Here is a 17,330-nt window from a genome sequence, read left to right as displayed (position 1 = left end):
AGTAGTATTTTGATATATAGAGTGGTTTTGCTGAAGCAAGGAACACAAATAACAAGTCAGAAGTATATCAAATAACTACAGTACTAGAGTGTTCTTGCAGAAGTAAGTCACACTAATTAGTGATTCTCATTCATAGAATGTGCTCCCCTACTTCTATAATTTGACATTTCTGAAAGTTCCACGGCAGTTTTACATTTACATTTTAGTCATTTAGCAGACGCTCTTATCCAGAGCGACTTACAGTTAGTGAGTGCATACATTTTTCATACTGTTAATTGAATAGTGTGAAGTTAGCTTAATTAAAGTAGGTGATGTGGTTACTGAAACAGCTGTAGCTCTTAATTGGTAGAAGTTATTCCTGTTCTGATTTCAGATTTGAATAGCCGAGAAGTAGACTAAGATTTCATATGCTATAAGTTGTGGTTGGGAAAGTGGTCAAAACGGCAGTTGTTTCAAAACGTTGAGAGAAAAGTAGTTGATGCGGTTACTAAAGCAGCTGTATCGTTTCATTGGTAGAAGATATTTCTGTTCAGAATTCAGATTTAAATAGCAGAGAAGCAGACTAAGATTTCCTACCCTCAAAGTTTTTGTCTAACTTGTTGGGAAAGTCACATTGTTTACAGTGAATAGAATGTTGGAAGTCTGGGAGTTTTTAACAATGAGAGCTTTAGAATGTGAAGAAATACTATTAAAGTGGATGATTTTTGGGGGGCAAGGACAAAAAGCTTAATAGTTTAAAAAGTATACATTTGATCAAAAATATGTACTGTATACAAGAACACTGTTCCAGACCGGTATGCACGTTTGAAAGTTTGAATGGTGTACAAAAAATAGTGTTCCAAAGAAAAAGTTTAAAATAAGTTTGGTCATTATTTAAAGTGTGACTGCTGAGCAAGTCACATTAAAGAGCAACTGCCCCTAAAAAACGACTTCTCATTTAGAAAACAGCCTATGTCGCCTCGATATGAGTCAGACGCATTTATTCTACTGTCAAAATGACTACAAAGTGTAAATAGAATAATTTTGGTCATAAAGTCAGTCTTGTACAAAACTGAGTTTTGTTCCTGAGTGTATGTCACAACGTAAATGAAGGTTGGTTTTATTGAAATCCTGCCCGCATGCCCACAGCTGGCAGCACACAAGTAATAATCAGTTTGGAGTGCAGCTGCACATGACCCGATCGTAATGCCCGTGGTAAAGTTGGTTAGACTTTGGATATCCCTATGGGACAATATGTAAAAATTCCAATAGCTCCAAATTTCAATGACTTAAAAACCTAAAACCAACTATAAATTGTAGAAATTCATATACAGATATTGAAAGCTAAAAGGTATGCAACATAAAAATATTGTCTCATTTACGTTGTAGTTTATTGACGGTCCCTAACTACCCTGGAGATAGGCTATCCAAAGTCAAACTAACTTTGCCACGGTCACACACCAGCCGGATGAAGCTAATTGGCAAAATAATTTGGCTAACTCTTCCCACCTGCGAACACACACACGAAACACCAACATCAAACCACACCCCGAAATCAACTCAAGTTTGAATTCAGTCATGGCTGCTAGAATTTCTTAATGACCCAAATCTAAAATGAGGCCAAAACAGGAAGTTAAGCCGCCCTTTAATAATCCAACATCTACAACTTGAGGGGGTGCAAGAGAGCCTATGCAATGCTAATGAGTTACTGCTTTAACGACATGCTCTGGAACTTTGGCGACTACTAAGTATTTTTTAAACCTCCCGCTTTGGGCTGGATGTGTCAATACGTAGTTCATACATGCATAATATGAGCAGAAAATGTCTGTCTTACTTCAATTAGCCACGAAATCCCTAGTTTGAAAGCATAAGAAATTCTGGAAGCTGTGCTGCGACATTTTACCTACCTTGTCCCCCACGTGGGCCAGCTCCCTAGCAATTCAAGTTTTAGCCAATGAGCTTCAGCCCCTCACCATTTGAGTGACAGCTAGCAAGATGCACACACAGCAGAGAGAGAGAGCAATGACGTGGTGCACATATCTGCACATATGTGAAGTAGTACGCAATTTTTGGGGACCACTTTTGGCTCGTGAGCGCAGCTTTCAGAACTACTGGCTAAAAAGTGTACAAAAGTACAGGAGAACCTCTTTAATGTTGTGACATGGATGAGAACTCAGTGTCTTTTTGCACCTTATTCTAATGTAAAATGGTGGTGGCACCTAAACTCTCTCCCTTCAGTCTTCTCTAATCCATTCCTCGTCTTTCGTTTAATCTCTCCTTTCTTTCCCTCCTGCTCTCTTTCTCCCTCTCAGTCGCCCCCCTCTTCCTCTCCCCTCTCCCTCCCTCTCTCTCTGGTGTCATGGGCTGTGTTAATTTATGCCCTCCCTCCTCTCAGGAGAGACCAAAGAGTGCCTTGGAGCGTCTGTACTCTGGGGATGTGCTGCAGCAGCAGAGCAGGGGGAGGATGAGTGCTGAGGAGCAGCTGCAGAGGATGAAGAGGCACCAGAAGGCTCTGGTCCGCCAGCGCAAGAGGACCCTCAGTCAGGGAGAACGCCAGGCCTCTTCATCGCGAGCTTCCTCATCATCATCACAGCAACGCCCCCTTTCTGCAGACCTGGGCTCAGTACGTTAGAGCTACAGCTACAATGCATGCAGACATAACAATGCATGCGACCACTAATACATTTCAGTTGCATGGGTTTTCATAGTGCCGTTGATGTGAGTTTATGAGTGAGTGAGTAGGCCTGAACTAGCTGGTGCAGCAGGTAAGTGGGTATGTGAATTGACTGCTGTGATTGTGTGAGACGTGAGAGGTGAGAGATGCTGTGGTGTGACATGCAGGTGGAACTACTGGTGTTCTCACCTAGGAAGTGAAGGACTATGAATATGCAATAAAAAAATGACAGAATAGGTGGTGCCCCTGATTTCAAATGTTCTTGACTCCATCGCAAGAAAATTATTGAAATGATTGAGAGATATTCACATACTGCATTTTAAACTACAGTCTCTCTAATGAAGTGGACTCTGCTATGATACTGATAATGGTAATGATTAACCTCACTTCCACAACTCTATTAAATGACCTGGGAGATATGTATAACGGCATTCTTATATGACGGACATCTTTAACTGTATCAAAGTGCTTTTTGTTGGTTAGCTTGTGAGAATCTTTATGTGAATTGTTAGTACTTAACACTGATGCATTGATGCAGCTTCAGTAAATCAGCTTTGTGGGAGGTTGATTGTAGTTGATTGATTATGCTACACTGAATCATATCCGTACTGCTGCATTAACGGCCCATACCCATTCCCTCTCCTCCCTACACCCACCCCTGGCTAAACAAGAAGTGTTCTCTCAGCATTTCTCTAATGTTACCTCAGTACTGGAGATACATACAGCAGCTAATAACTCTCTCAATCTCTCCCACTCTGACTAAACTGCAGTTTGACCTAAGCTCTCAGGCTCCATGACAGTGTTTCAGTGTGTGTTCCTATCACTTCATTAGTACAGCCCACTGCTAAGATACTAACCCCATCCCCTCCTTCTAGAACGGTCTGTCTGTCTTTCTCTAACCAGGTCTCATTGTGCTGCTCAGACAAAACACATAATCCTGAAGATTATGTGTTTGACCCTGGACAACACCCTGTCGTTCTCCGCTAACATCAAGGCGGTGACCCGCTCCTGCAGGTTCATGCTCTACAACATTCGGAGAGTACGACCCTGCCTTACACAGGAAGCGGCACAGGTCCTAATCCAGGCATTTGTCATCTCCCGTCTGGATTACTGCAACTCGCTGTTGGCTGGCCTCCCTGCATGTGCCATTAAACCCCTACAACTCATCCAGAATGCCGCAGCCCGTCTGGTGTTCAACCTTCCCAAGTTCTCTCACGCTCACCCCCTCCTCCGCACACTCCACTGGCTTCCAGTTGAAGCTCGCATCTGTTACAAGACCATGGTGCTTGCCTTTGGAGCAGCGAGGGGAACAGCACCTCTGTACCTTCGGGCTCTGATCAGTCCCTACACCCAAACGAGGGCATTGCGTTCATCCACCTCTGGCCTGCTGGCTCCCTTCCTCTGCGGAAGCATAGTTCCCCCTCAGCCCAGTCAAAACTGTTCGCTGCTCTGGCACCCCAATGGTGGAACAAGCTCCCTCACGACGCCAGGACAGCGGAGTCACCACCACCTTCCGGAGACATTTGAAACCCCACCTCTTTAAGGAATACCTGGGATAGGATAAAGTAATCCTTCTACCCCCCCCACAGCGGAGTCACTCACCACCTTCCCGGAGACATTTGAAACCCCACCTCTTTAAGGAATACCTGGGATAGGATTAAGTAATCCTTCTACCCCCCCCACACACAGCGGAGTCGCTCACCACCTTCCGGAGACATTTGAAACCCCACCTCTTTAAGGAATACCTGGGATAGGATAAAGTAATCCCTTCTACCCCCCACAGCGGAGTCACTCACCACCTTCCGGAGACATTTGAAACCCCACCTCTTTAAGGAATACCTGGGATAGGATAAAGTAATCCTTCTACCCCCCCTCCCCCCAAAAAAAGAAATTTGTAAAGTGGTTATCCCACTGGCTATAGGGTGAATGCATCCATTTGTGAGTCGCTCTGGACAAGAGCGTCTGCTAAATGACGTAAATGTGCCCTTGAGCAAGGCACTTAACCCTAATTGCTCCTGTAAGTCGCTCTGGATAAGAGCGTCTGCTAAATGACTAAAATGTAAATGTAAAATGTAAGATAAAATAAAACTATACTTTTTACATTATTTATTTTCACTGACATCTTAAAGAGCTGACTCTCTAATCATTATAAGTGTGGCTATGCACTACTGGATTAAACATTTTCTAATGATCTTTATGATCATATGCTGACTCATCAGCATATACATTTATATTCCCTGGTAGTTTGATACGATGCAACATCTGTGCTTTTTGCTAGAAATCATCATCATTCACATTTTAGTCGATTAGTCTTTGTACATGAGTAAAAGCTTATAAGGAGTGACTTTAGCAATGCGGATGCAGTTCTGATTGTGGTGACTTGTAGATCTTATCACCACTTATCCCTCCTTGTTAACTGACTCTACATACAGCAATGCCTAATGTACAGTACATGTATCCATGTGCCACTACCTTTATCCATTGTGCCAATCATTTACAGTCCTATCAGAACTCAAGCCAGATAATTATTTCTCTGTTTATCTGCAAATGGAGGATAATCTACTAAGCTCCCTCGCTGTTCCCCACATATTTAATGTAGAGGTTTGCAAATAAGAAATAAACACACATTTTCCTAATAAATGCATGCTTGCCATGTGTTTTTTCTTCATTGCATGTGTATTATAAATATGTATTTGTGGTATTTACTGCAGTGGGCATATTTTTTTTGTCCAGTAAGCACAATGATGCCTGGGACCAATATGTACATGTAAATGAATGTAGCTAGATGGATCCCTCTCTTCTCCTCATCTTCTCCCCAATCACTGACTGCACAAGTAGAGTGATGCATGCCGAGGTCTGAGAGCTTGGGACTTCACATACTGCACGTGCATGTGCACCACACCCCCATCAACAGTCCTGTACACGCTGGTGGTTTTGCCTGTGGTGAATACTGTTGCATTTGTCATATTGTATGCCATTGTATGTATGTTTGAAAAAAGGGAAAATGCACAATATACAGTATAGCTACAGAGAAGACCATCTCAACGTCTGTAGAGTCTCACACTGGGTGTTGCCTTGAAATTGTAGCAAAAAGTAGAATTCCTGAGTCAACAGGTGGAAAGTATTAGACTAATGTTGGGGACTAATAGTGTGGTTGTATTGGTGTGTAACTGTTGTGTCTGTGAAGCAGCAGTATAGTTGTGTTGGTGTGTAACTGTTGTGTCTTTGAAGCAGCAGTATGGTTGTGTTGGTGTGTAACTGTTGTGTCTGTGAAGCAGCAGTATAGTTGTGTTGGTGTGTAATTGTTGTGCCTATGAAGCAGTAGGATGGTTGTGTTGGTGTGTAACTGTTGTGTCTTTGAAGCAGCAGTATGGTTGTGTTGGTGTGTAACTGTTGTGTCTGTGAAGCAGCAGTATAGTTGTGTTGGTGTGTAATTGTTGTGTCTGTGAAGCAGCAGTATGGTTGTGTTGGTGTGTAACTGTTGTGTCTGTGAAGCTGCAGTATAGTTGTGTTGGTGTGTAACTGTTGTGTCCGTGAAGCAGTAGGATGGTTGTGTTGGTGTGTAACTGTTGTGTCTTTGAAGCAGCAGTATGGTTGTGTTGGTGTGTAACTGTTGTGTCTGTGAAGCAGCAGTATAGTTGTGTTGGTGTGTAATTGTTGTGTCTGTGAAGCAGCAGTATGGTTGTGTTGGTGTGTAACTGTTGTGTCTGTGAAGCAGCGGTATAGTTGTGTTGGTGTGTAACTGTTGTGTCCGTGAAGCTGCAGTATAGTTGTGTTGGTGTGTAACTGTTGTGTCTGTGAAGCTGCAGTATAGTTGTGTTGGTTTGTAACTGTTGTGTCTGTGAAGAAGTAATATGGTTGTGTTGGTGTGTAACTGTTGTGTCTGTGAAGCAGCGGTATAGTTGTGTTGGTGTGTAACTGTTGTGTCCGTGAAGCAGTAGGATGGTTGTGTTGGTGTGTAACTGTTGTGTCTGTGAAGCAGCAGTATGGTTGTGTTGGTGTGTAACTGTTGTGTCTGTGAAGAAGCAGTATGGTTGTGTTGTTGTGTAACTGTTGTGTCTGTGAAGCCACAGTATGATTGTGTTAGTGTGTAACTGTTGTGTCTGTGAAGCTGCAGTATAGTTGTGTTGGTGTGTAACTGTTGTGTCCGTGAAGCAGTAGGATGGTTGTGTTGGTGTGTAACTGTTGTGTCTGTGAAGCAGCAGTATGGTTGTGTTGGTGTGTAACTGTTGTGTCTGTGAAGAAGCAGTATGGTTGTGTTGTTGTGTAACTGTTGTGTCTGTGAAGCAGCAGTATAGTTGTGTTACTGTGTTACTGTTGTGTCTGTGAAGCTGCAGTATAGTTGTGTTGGTGTGTAACTGTTGTCTGTGAAGCAGCAGTATGATTGTGTTGGTATGTAACTGTTGTGTCTGTGAAGCAGCAGTATGGTTGTGTTGGTTTGTAACTGTTGTGTCTGTGAAGCAGCAGTATAATTGTGTTGGTGTGTAACTGTTGTGTCTGTGAAGCAGCAGTATGGTTGTGTTGGTGTGTAACTGTTGTGTCTGTGAAGCAGTAGTGTTTGTGTGTAACTGTTATGTCTGTCTACCCCTCCTCCTCCAGTGGAGGCGAGAGCAGGAGTTTGACCTGCAGCTGCTGGAGCGGGCGGTGCAGGGGGAGGAGGCACGGGGCGTGGTCCAGGGTGAGGAGCGTCCAGCGGAGCACAGGGATAGACCCCGGTCCCAGTCAGACGAGTGGCTGACCCTCCGCTCGACAGCCACGTCCACACTTACCCGGGAGGCGGACCTGGAGACGCTGGACTAGACCTGGACCTCAGCCGAGAGGTACGGCCTGACCCTCACCACCACCACCATCAAACATCACAAAGTCAGAGCTGTTCACTTTAACATTTCATTAAGGAGTACTTTCACGATGTTGTTTAAACAATTGAATAGGCTTGTTTTCAGCCTCAATGGTTATATTCCCTAATCCCTACAATAATGGTACTAGAGGTGAATACCAGTTAATAGGAAACCTCTACTGTGTGTGTTTCTCTGTGTGTAGCTGGCCAAACCTCAGAAGGTGTTAATCCCTGAGCGCTACATAGACACAGAGCCTGAGGAGCCTCTCAGCCCTCAGGAGGTGGAGGCTCGCCATCGCAACATGGAGCGCATCAAGAACATTCTGGCCAAGTCCAGGTCTATTACAGCACCACCACTACTCACTGGGCCAATATGGAAGATCAGTTTGACAGGCCATTCAATGAATTGTGTAATGGTGTGTATGCGTGTGTGTGTGTGATTAGTGTTCAGATCCTGGCGGGGCCCCCTGTTGCGGTGGACAAGCCAGAGGTGGTGGGTCTGGACTCAGCCCTACAGAAGCAGGAGAGGATCATCACCATGTCTTACGCCCTGGCCTCAGAGGCCTCCCTCAAGAGCAAGCAGGTCGCAGGTAATACCAACACACACAACTGGACACACTCTCTGCAGTAATACCAACACACACCTTTTTTTTCTTTTTTCTTTTCTTTTTTTAGTAATTTAGCAGACGCTCTTATCCAGAGCGACTTACAGTTAGTGAGTGCTTACATTTTCATACTGGCCCCCCGTGGGAAACAAACCCACAACCCTGGCGTTGCTAGCGCCATGCTCAACCAACTGAGCTACAGGGGACTACACATCTGGACACACTCTCTGCAGTAATACCAACACACAACTGGACACACTCTCTTTGCAGTAATACCAACACACACAACTGGACACACTCTCTGCAGTAATACCAACACACACAACTGGACACACTCTCTGCAGTAATACCAACACACACAACTGGACACACTCTCTGCAGTAATACCAACACACACAACTGGATACACTCTCTGCAGTAATACCAACACACACAACTGGACACACTCTCTGCAGTAATACCAACACACACAACTGGACACACTCTCTGCAGTAATACCAACACACACAACTGGACACACTCTCTGCAGTAATACCAACACACACAACTGGATACACTCTCTTGCAGTAATACCAACACACACAACTGGATACACTCTCTGCAGTAATACCAACACACACAACTGGATACACTCTCTGCAGTAATACCAACACACACAACTGACACACTCTCTGCAGTAATACCAACACACACAACTGGACACACTCTCTGCAGTAATACCAACACACACAACTGGATACACTCTCTGCAGTAATACCAACACACACAACTGGACACACTCTCTGCAGTAATACCAACACACACAACTGGATACACTCTCTGCAGTAATACCAACACACACAACTGGACACACTCTCTGCAGTAATACCAACACACATATCTGGACACACCCTCTGCAGTAATACCAACACACCTACTTGTCCTGTATACACACTCTGCACCAGGTCTACAGAAATCATACCACTAATGTATCTCAGAGGCTGGGGAAAACTCATGACTGCATGGATATAAAAGAAAATAAGTGATCATTCACTGTTTGATGCTCTCAGTGACTCTTCTTTGAATTTGTATACATAAAAGGTTTTCAACATTTCCAAACGTCAAATTATATTTTGTAGAAGGCATTAATAGACATACCTGAATGTTCTGAAGAACTGGTCATCTTCTCACTACAAACTTCCACAATACTTTTTAGTCTTCACTCTTCAAACCTGAACTGAACTTTGTGGTAGAACGTCTGCCAATCATGTGTCATTTCCAATAACTATACTTCCGATTGAATACCTAGTCCTCCCCTTTTTGGTTAATGGACAGATTCTAAGATACTGCTGACACTCATCTGTGGATGTTCATCATGGCAGGGCCAAACACTTTCAGAAATCATTATCTTTCAAGTATGTGTCTGACAATATCAGTAAAATCTACCTTGCATCACATTGACATCCTCTGGATAGCTGAAGACGGGATAAAGAGAGGGTAGCTTGCTTTCAAGACGGCTAGGCGGATGATGGAGGAGAGGAGGAAAACAGTGCAAAGCCGGGCTATCAGACCGTTCATCTCCTAATAACTCAATATTATTTCTTATTAGTGTGGGTCTTATGAGTAAAGACAGAGATAATTGCGATCCATGTCTAATCTTTCAGACGGGAGGATTCTCTTGATGAGGCTATTTTTTGTGAGGCTGATCAATGACCCAGTAAGACTGTGCTCAGGCTCTCCACGCATCCTCCCGTAGCTGGCTCTTTGAACACGGGTTCTGAACCCTCATAAAAGACACTCAGGTCACTTTTCATCTTTACCTTTCAGCAGGCAGGTTCACTCTTCCAGTAGCATCATCAGTAGCAGCCCTTTAGATGAGTTGCATCTCTCTCTTCCCTCTCTCGTTCTCTATCTGTCTCTCGCTCTTCTCTCTCTTTCTCTTCTCTTCTCTCGCTCTCTGTCACACAGACGTACACTCAAGCGTCAGGATGGAGCTTAACATGCACAGAAGAGCAGAGTCAATAATTCTAACAATCTTTCCAGCATAGAGAAATGTCCGAATAAATCACACGAGGCATCTTGTCAGTAGTTTTTTTTCTCAAACTTCTTTCAATGGGATTATGTATAATTCAGAAATAAAGGTATTAGACACCTGAAAACATAGCCATTTTATTGACATGCAGCTACATGAAAATTGATTGAAGTGACATCTATTATTGTGTGGTGTTTTACTGTACGGGATGTTTAGTGTTCCAAGTTGGATTGGTGTCTTGTGTGTTATTGAGGATAGTGGGAGTGGCCCCAGACAGCCCCTGTCCTAGTGTTGTAGTATTCGAGACTAGTCTCGAGACCAAAGGTTGAGTGTCTCAGTCTTGTGTCGGAAATGTTTTTATTCGGTCTTGACTTTGTCTCGGACAATGAGGGCTTGTAATTTCATACCGAGACCAACCAAGACCAGCGGAGCGAAAAACTCATAATTATCAGCTCCCATTCAGTTAACCCATAAAACCGCTTTGCCAGGCCAAATATATACACTCCTTTCATTGCGTATTAAAATCTTATCGCCTATTGAAACCTGGGCTTCCTACTTTACTTGTAACATTACTGTCCTTTACTTTCGTTGAAAAATATCCTCAAACTTTGTCAAGCTCAGAAATTCCTTGATTCGCTGGTAGGGAAGAGTGGGGGACATTGCTTAAAAGTTGCACTCTCACTATTAGTAAGGGGAGACTGGGGAAAGATGTAATACTGTATATTTTGTCTTTTTATATATTATAGACCTGTTTTGGATTAGCGATCATTTTTAGAGTGGCTCTCTATTTGTCCTCAGCATGCATCTTTTTCACCATTCTGATTGTCTAAAGAATCCATATGTTCTTCTGAAATATGAACAAAGAAATACTGGACGTTTTGAACTGAATTATGGTTGCGATTTGACACAATTACAACCATGGTCTTCAATTGGAATCGCATTTTTCTGGTCGCCCCCCTCCCGGTCATGCTCTTGACTCGGACTGGATTTTCTCCGGTCTTGGTCTTGAATCGGTCTGGCTTTAGGTGGTCTCGAACACAACACTGCCCTGTCCTAACCTTTGGATTTTCCAGTGCTGCTCCAAATGACTAATGTCCTGTTCTCCTCTTCCTCTTTTTCTACCTGTATCTACTTCTCAGTAGTACCACTGCACCCTAACATCCCCACCGTCCCTCCTCCTCCTCCTCCGCTTCCTCCTCCTCTTCCTCCTGTCTCTCAGGCACCTCCCCCTCCTCCTCCTCTAAGCAACGGATTTCACTTCTCGTTTGTCTAATCAGAGCAAACAAAGTAAGGACTAACAGCATGTTGAACGCGTTAATGGAATTGAGGCTTCACTAATTCTCCCTAACATGGGTGCTGCTTCCCACCTCTCTGTCTGCATGATCACTGCACTGTTGTGATTCCGAAGGTAGTATAGCACCCCTCTCATTACCGTCAGCATACCTACACATCTGCAGGCAGCCAGCTAATCTCAATGTGTTAATTGTCTGTAAATTGTTTTTGTAACTTTATCCAAAAGAGTGTTGGGCAGGGTAAGGGGGCAAAACAAATGCCACTAGCTATGTGAGCATTGTGTGTAATTAAAAAAAGAAGTGAGACACCTTTGCTTCAGCACCTTGACAGTGAAACAAGTGTTCACAGCTGCATTCCACAACACCAATTATTCCACCATCTGTAGACTGCTAACATTATTCACCAAAACATGTAGAACAGGGAGAAAAACAAAAGTGACACTCTTTTTAATGTGCAAACACATTGGGACTGATCATGATACTGTGTGTGTGTGTCCAGTTAACTTTGGACCATGGCACTCTCAGGCTCTCTACTGTACTGGCTCATGCACCGTCCATTGGGTATCCTTGACTACTAACCCTATCCCTAACCCTCTGCAATATGTGTGGGACTGTGCGCATGTTTTTGTGTATACAATGCCTTCAGAAAGTATTCAGACCCCTTGCTTTTTCCACATTTTGTTAGACAGCCTTATTCGAAAATGTATTAAATCGCTTTTTTCCCCTCATCAACCTACACACAAAACCCTAATAATGACAAAGCAAAAACAGGTTTTTAGAAATTGTTGCTCATTTATAAAAAAATATTAAACGAAATATCACCTTTACAGAAGTATTCAGACCCTTTACCAGTACTTTGTTGAAGCACTATGGCAGCGCTACAGCCTCGAAGTTTTGGGGTATGATGCTGCAAGCTTGGGCACACCTGTATTTGGGGAGTTTCTCCCGTTGTTCTCTGCAGATCCCTCAAGTCTCTGTCAGGCTGGATGGGGCGTTGTTGCACAGCTATTTTCAGGTCTTTCCAGAGATGTTGGATCGGGTTCAAGTCCGGGCTCATGCTGGGCCACTCAAGGACATTTAGAGACTTGTCCCGAAGCCACTCCTGAGTTGTCTTGGCTGTGTGGTTAGGGTCGATGTCCTGTTGGAAGGTGAAACTTCGCCCCAGTCTGAGGTCCTGAGCGCTCTGGAGCAGGTTTTATTAAGGATCTCTCAGTACTTTGCTCCGTTCATCTTCGCTTCGATCCTGACTAGTCTCCCAGTCCCTTTCACAGAAAAACATCCCCACAGCACCACCATGCTTCACCGTAGGGATGGTACCATGTTTCCTCCAAACGTGACGCTTGGCATTCAGACCAAAGAGTTCAATCTTGGTTTCATCAGACCAGAGAATCTTGTTTCTCATGGTCTGAGAGAGTCTTTAGGTGCTTTTTGGCAACCTAAGTGGGTTATCATGTGCCTTTTTACTGAGGAGTGGTTTCTGTCTGGCCACTCTACCATAAAGCCCTGATTGGTGGAGTGCTGCAGAATTGGTTGTCCTTCTGGAAGGTTCTCCCATCTCCACAGAGGAACTCTGGAGCTCTGTCAGAGTGACCATCGGGTTTTTGGTCACCTCCTTGACCAAGGCCCTTCTCCCCCGTTTGCTCAGTTTGGCCATGCTGCCAGCTCTAGGAAGAGTCTTGGTGGTTCCAAACTTCTTCCATTAAAGAAGGATGGAGGCCACTGTGTTCTTGGGGACCTTCAATGCTGCAGAAATGTTTTGGTACCCTTCCCCAGATCTCTGCCTCACACAATCCTGCCTCGAACTCTACGGACAATTCCTTCCGACCTTATTGATTGGTTTTTGTTCTGACATGCACAGTCAAACTGTTGGACCTTATATAGACAGATGTGTGCCTTTCCAAATCATGTCCAATCAATTGAATTTACCACAGGTGGACTCCAATCAAGTTGTAGAAAAATCTGAAGGATGATCAATCGAAACGGGATGCACTGAGCTCAATTTACAGTCTCAAAGCAAAGGGTCTGAATACTTATGCAAATAAGGTATTTCTGTTTTTTATTTTTAAATAGGCATTTGCAAAAATGTATAAAAAACCTGTTTTCGCTTCGGCATTATGGGGTATTGTGTGCAGATTGCTGAGGATTCTTTTTAAAAAAATCCATTTTAGAATAAGGCTGAACGTAACAAAATGTGGAAAAGCTCAAGGGGTCTGGAATACTTTCCGAAGTGCACTGTATTTGGTGTCTTTCCCTTTTTGGTGTCTGTCACCAACCCTGTCCTGTTTCCTTCCTCATCCATGTGATGCTGCTCAGCTGAAAGGGTTGTGGTCAGAGGTTATGATGTGTGGACATTTGAGATGCCCAAATAGCACCTTATTCCTTATATAGTGCACTAATTTTGACCAGGACCTATAGGTGCCTATGTAGTGAATAGATGCTATTTGGGACGCAGACAATATGTTGGGAGATGGTTCAGTGTGCACAGCCAAGCCAAAAATCTACACTTACATACATATATATTTGGAAAGGAAATTGTTCTACAGTAAATGATAGCTATGTTTGTTTCCAAAGGATACCTAAAGATACAGCTCCTATATGTTTTCTAAAAGAAAAAGCTGTGTCCACTGAATCAGTCTCACACAAGTATGATGTTGTTGTCTGATTTGTTGTTTTTCACCACTTTGGCTTATGAGTACACTGCTGCATTTCATTCAGTTGCTTCAATTTTGTTGTGATGCGAGTTGAGTTTATGAGGAAAATAAATAACACAACATTCTTCCACTATGTGACATGCTGTACAGAAAGACAGAAAGCGGAGAATGTTTACCACTTCACCATGTAGTAAGGTACAATGATCCATTAATTCCATAGGTGGTGTATGGTGGCTTTGGGGTTTTGGCTTTCTTGCTTTCAAAAAGGGTGGATTTCTATGGTTTCCTATGAGACTAATATTCTCTTTTTAAAGATCTGGTGTGTTGTATGATGCACTTTATGTTGTGGTGAGTTCTGCTGCACATCATCTACATTGTGGCTGGGATGTATTTAGGTTAATAACCTTTACCCATGTACAGTACTGTACTTTGGTATTCAATAAGACCATGGTATTAGATTAATATATATATATATATATATATATATATATATATATATATATATATATATATATATATATATATATATATATATATATATATATATACCAGTGAGGGGAAAAAAGTATTTGATCCCCTGTTGATTTTGTACGCTTGCCCACTGACAAAGAAATGATCAGTCTATAATTTTAATGGTAGGTTTATTTCAACAGTGAGAGACAGAATAACAACAAAAAAATCCAGAAAAATGCATGTCAAAAATGTTATAAATTGATTTGCATTTTAATGAGGGAAATAAGTATTTGACCCTCTGCAAAACATGACTTAGTACTTGGTGGCAAAACCCTTGTTGGCAATCACAGAGGTCAGACGCTTTCTTGTAGCTGGCCACCAGGTTTGCACACATCTCAGGAGGGATTTTGTCCCACTCCTCTTTGCAGATCTTCTCCTAGGCATTAAGGTTTCGAGGCTGACGCTTAGGCAACCTCGAACCTTCAGCTCCTCTCCACATATTTTTCTATGGGATTAAGGTCTCGAGACTGGCTCAGCCACTCCAGGACCTTAATGTGCTTCTTCTTGAGCCACTCCTTTGTTGCCTTGGCCATGTGTTTTGGGTCATTGTCATGCTGAATACCCATCCATGACCCAACTGGCTGAGGGGAAGGAGGTTCTCACGCAAGATTTGACGGCTACATGGCCCCGCCCATCGTCCCTTTGATGCGGTGAAGTTGTCCTGTCCCCTTAGCAGAAAAACACCCCAAAGCATAATGTTTCCACCTGCATGTTTGACGGTGGGGATGGTGTTCTAGCAGCATTCCTCCTCCTCCAAACACGGCGAGCTGAGTTGATGCCAAAGAGCTCCATTTTGGTCTCCCTGACCACAAACTTTCACCCAGTTCTTTGTCTTCAGATGTTCATGGCAAACTTCAGACGGGCATGTATATGTGCCTTCTTGAGCAGGGGGATCTTGCGGGCGCCTGCAGGATTTCAGTCCTTCACGGCGTAGTGTGTTACCAACTGTTTTCTTGGTGACTATGGTCCCAGCTGGCTTGAGATCATTGGAGAAGATCCTCCCATGTAGTTCTGGGCTGATTCCTCACTGCTCTCATGATTTGCAAACTCCACGAGGTGAGATTGCATGGAGCCCCAGGCCGAGGGAGATTGACAGTTCTTTTTGTGTTTCTTCCATTTGGCGTATAATCGCACTAACTGTTGTCACCTTCTCACCAAGCTGCTTGGCGATGGACTTGTAGCCCATTCCAGCCTTGTGTAGGTCTACAATCTTGTCTCTGACATCCTTGGAGAGCTTTTGGTCTTGGCCATGGTGGAGAGTTTGGAATTGATTGATTGATTGACTTGTGGACAGGTGACTTTTATACGGGTAACAGCTGAGATTAGGGCACTCCCTTTAAGAGTGTGCTCCTAATCTCAGCTCGTTACCTGTATAAAAGACACCTGGGAGCCAGAAATCTTTCTGATTGGAGAGGGAGCCAAATACTTATTTCCCTCATTAAAATGCAAATCAATTTATAAAATTTTTGACATGCTTTTTTCTGGATTTTGTTGTTGTTATTCTGTCTCTCACTGTTCAAATACACCTACCATTGAAAATTATAGACTGATCATTTTTTGTCAGTGGGCAAACGTACATAATCAGCAGGATCAAAAACTTTTTTTCCCTCACTGTATATATATTTCTACTTTACTAGCCTAAAATCCTGCTAATACTGTTTGATTGAATCCCAGCTAAGAATGTATTCTTAATTTCCACCCATCCTTCCATTCTGCTTGGTGTTGTAGAATTTCTCATAGTGTACCTAAACTAACTTTATGTGTTCTGTTGATTTTCCTTCAGCCAAAGCGGTTTCTGGACACTGAGGTGCTATTCCATGATGACAATACAACCTGGATTCTTGAAGAAAGAAAGACTTTGTTTGATTCTGACAGTTAGACTGTTATACAGTAGATGAGCGCTAGTGAACATTTAACTGCCCTCAGTGGCACCGTTTAATTCTAATTACGTAACTATTTTCTTAAGAAAATGTATGTCTTTGCCGTGGAAGCTGCTGTGCAAATTAACTTTGGAAGTGCCTAACAAAATGTTAATCCCATAACAGAAATGTTTTATAGCATGTTATTGCACTTTTAGCATTATACTGTATCATAGTAAGTCACTGAAAGAGATATTTTCAAGGTGAGAATGATATGTTTTGTCTTGCAGTGTGATGGAATTTGGAGGGAACTTGTATTTTTTCAAAAACGTTATTGAGAGTATTCACCAACTGGAAGGTTGATATGAACATGATAAGAACATGTTGATTGTATTGTCAAAACTCAGATGATATTCTTACACCAAATCACTTGAAATGTAATTTGTGTTTGTATCTAGTACTGCCAGTCTCTTATTGGCTTGCCAAATTGATTTTATTTTTTGCTTACACATTGGGAGGAAAATAACATAGAACATAATATTTTCTGGATGGCTTGGGCAGGTGTCACAATGAGAATTATTAAAAATGTAAATATTAAAGATATTAACATGACATTTGCCTCATCAAATGTTTTGTCTTCAGACAACAGACTCATACAGTAGTCATAATAACGCTTTTAAAAATGATAACGGTATACTGAGGTATTCAGAGAATGTGAACCCCCAAAACTCTTAGGTCTTATAGCCTATTGTACAGTATTGAATTAAAATCATATTTTATTGCATCAGTTTAATAATTGTACAGCTCTGTGGATGACAGTTGAATAATATGGTTGACTGTGTTGGAATCTAACAAAACCCTTTATCTTGTGCCAGTTCTGGTAACCTGTCTCATGCTGACTAAAAAGTA

The 17,330-nt window shown here is 42.7% G+C and overlaps 1 pseudogene; it reads left to right on the top strand.

The window, feature by feature from the left end:
- LOC123484408 overlaps nt 1–16,457 on the top strand; it is a 121,740-nt pseudogene extending 105,283 nt beyond the window's left edge.
- The last annotated feature ends 873 nt before the right edge of the window (nt 16,458–17,330 follow it).

Source organism: Coregonus clupeaformis, unplaced genomic scaffold, assembly GCF_020615455.1.
Source record: "Coregonus clupeaformis isolate EN_2021a unplaced genomic scaffold, ASM2061545v1 scaf0304, whole genome shotgun sequence".
Classification (NCBI taxonomy): Eukaryota; Metazoa; Chordata; class Actinopteri; order Salmoniformes; family Salmonidae; genus Coregonus; species Coregonus clupeaformis.
The sequence above is the reverse complement of the archived record's forward strand: the minus strand, read 5'-3'. Positions and strand labels throughout refer to the sequence as shown.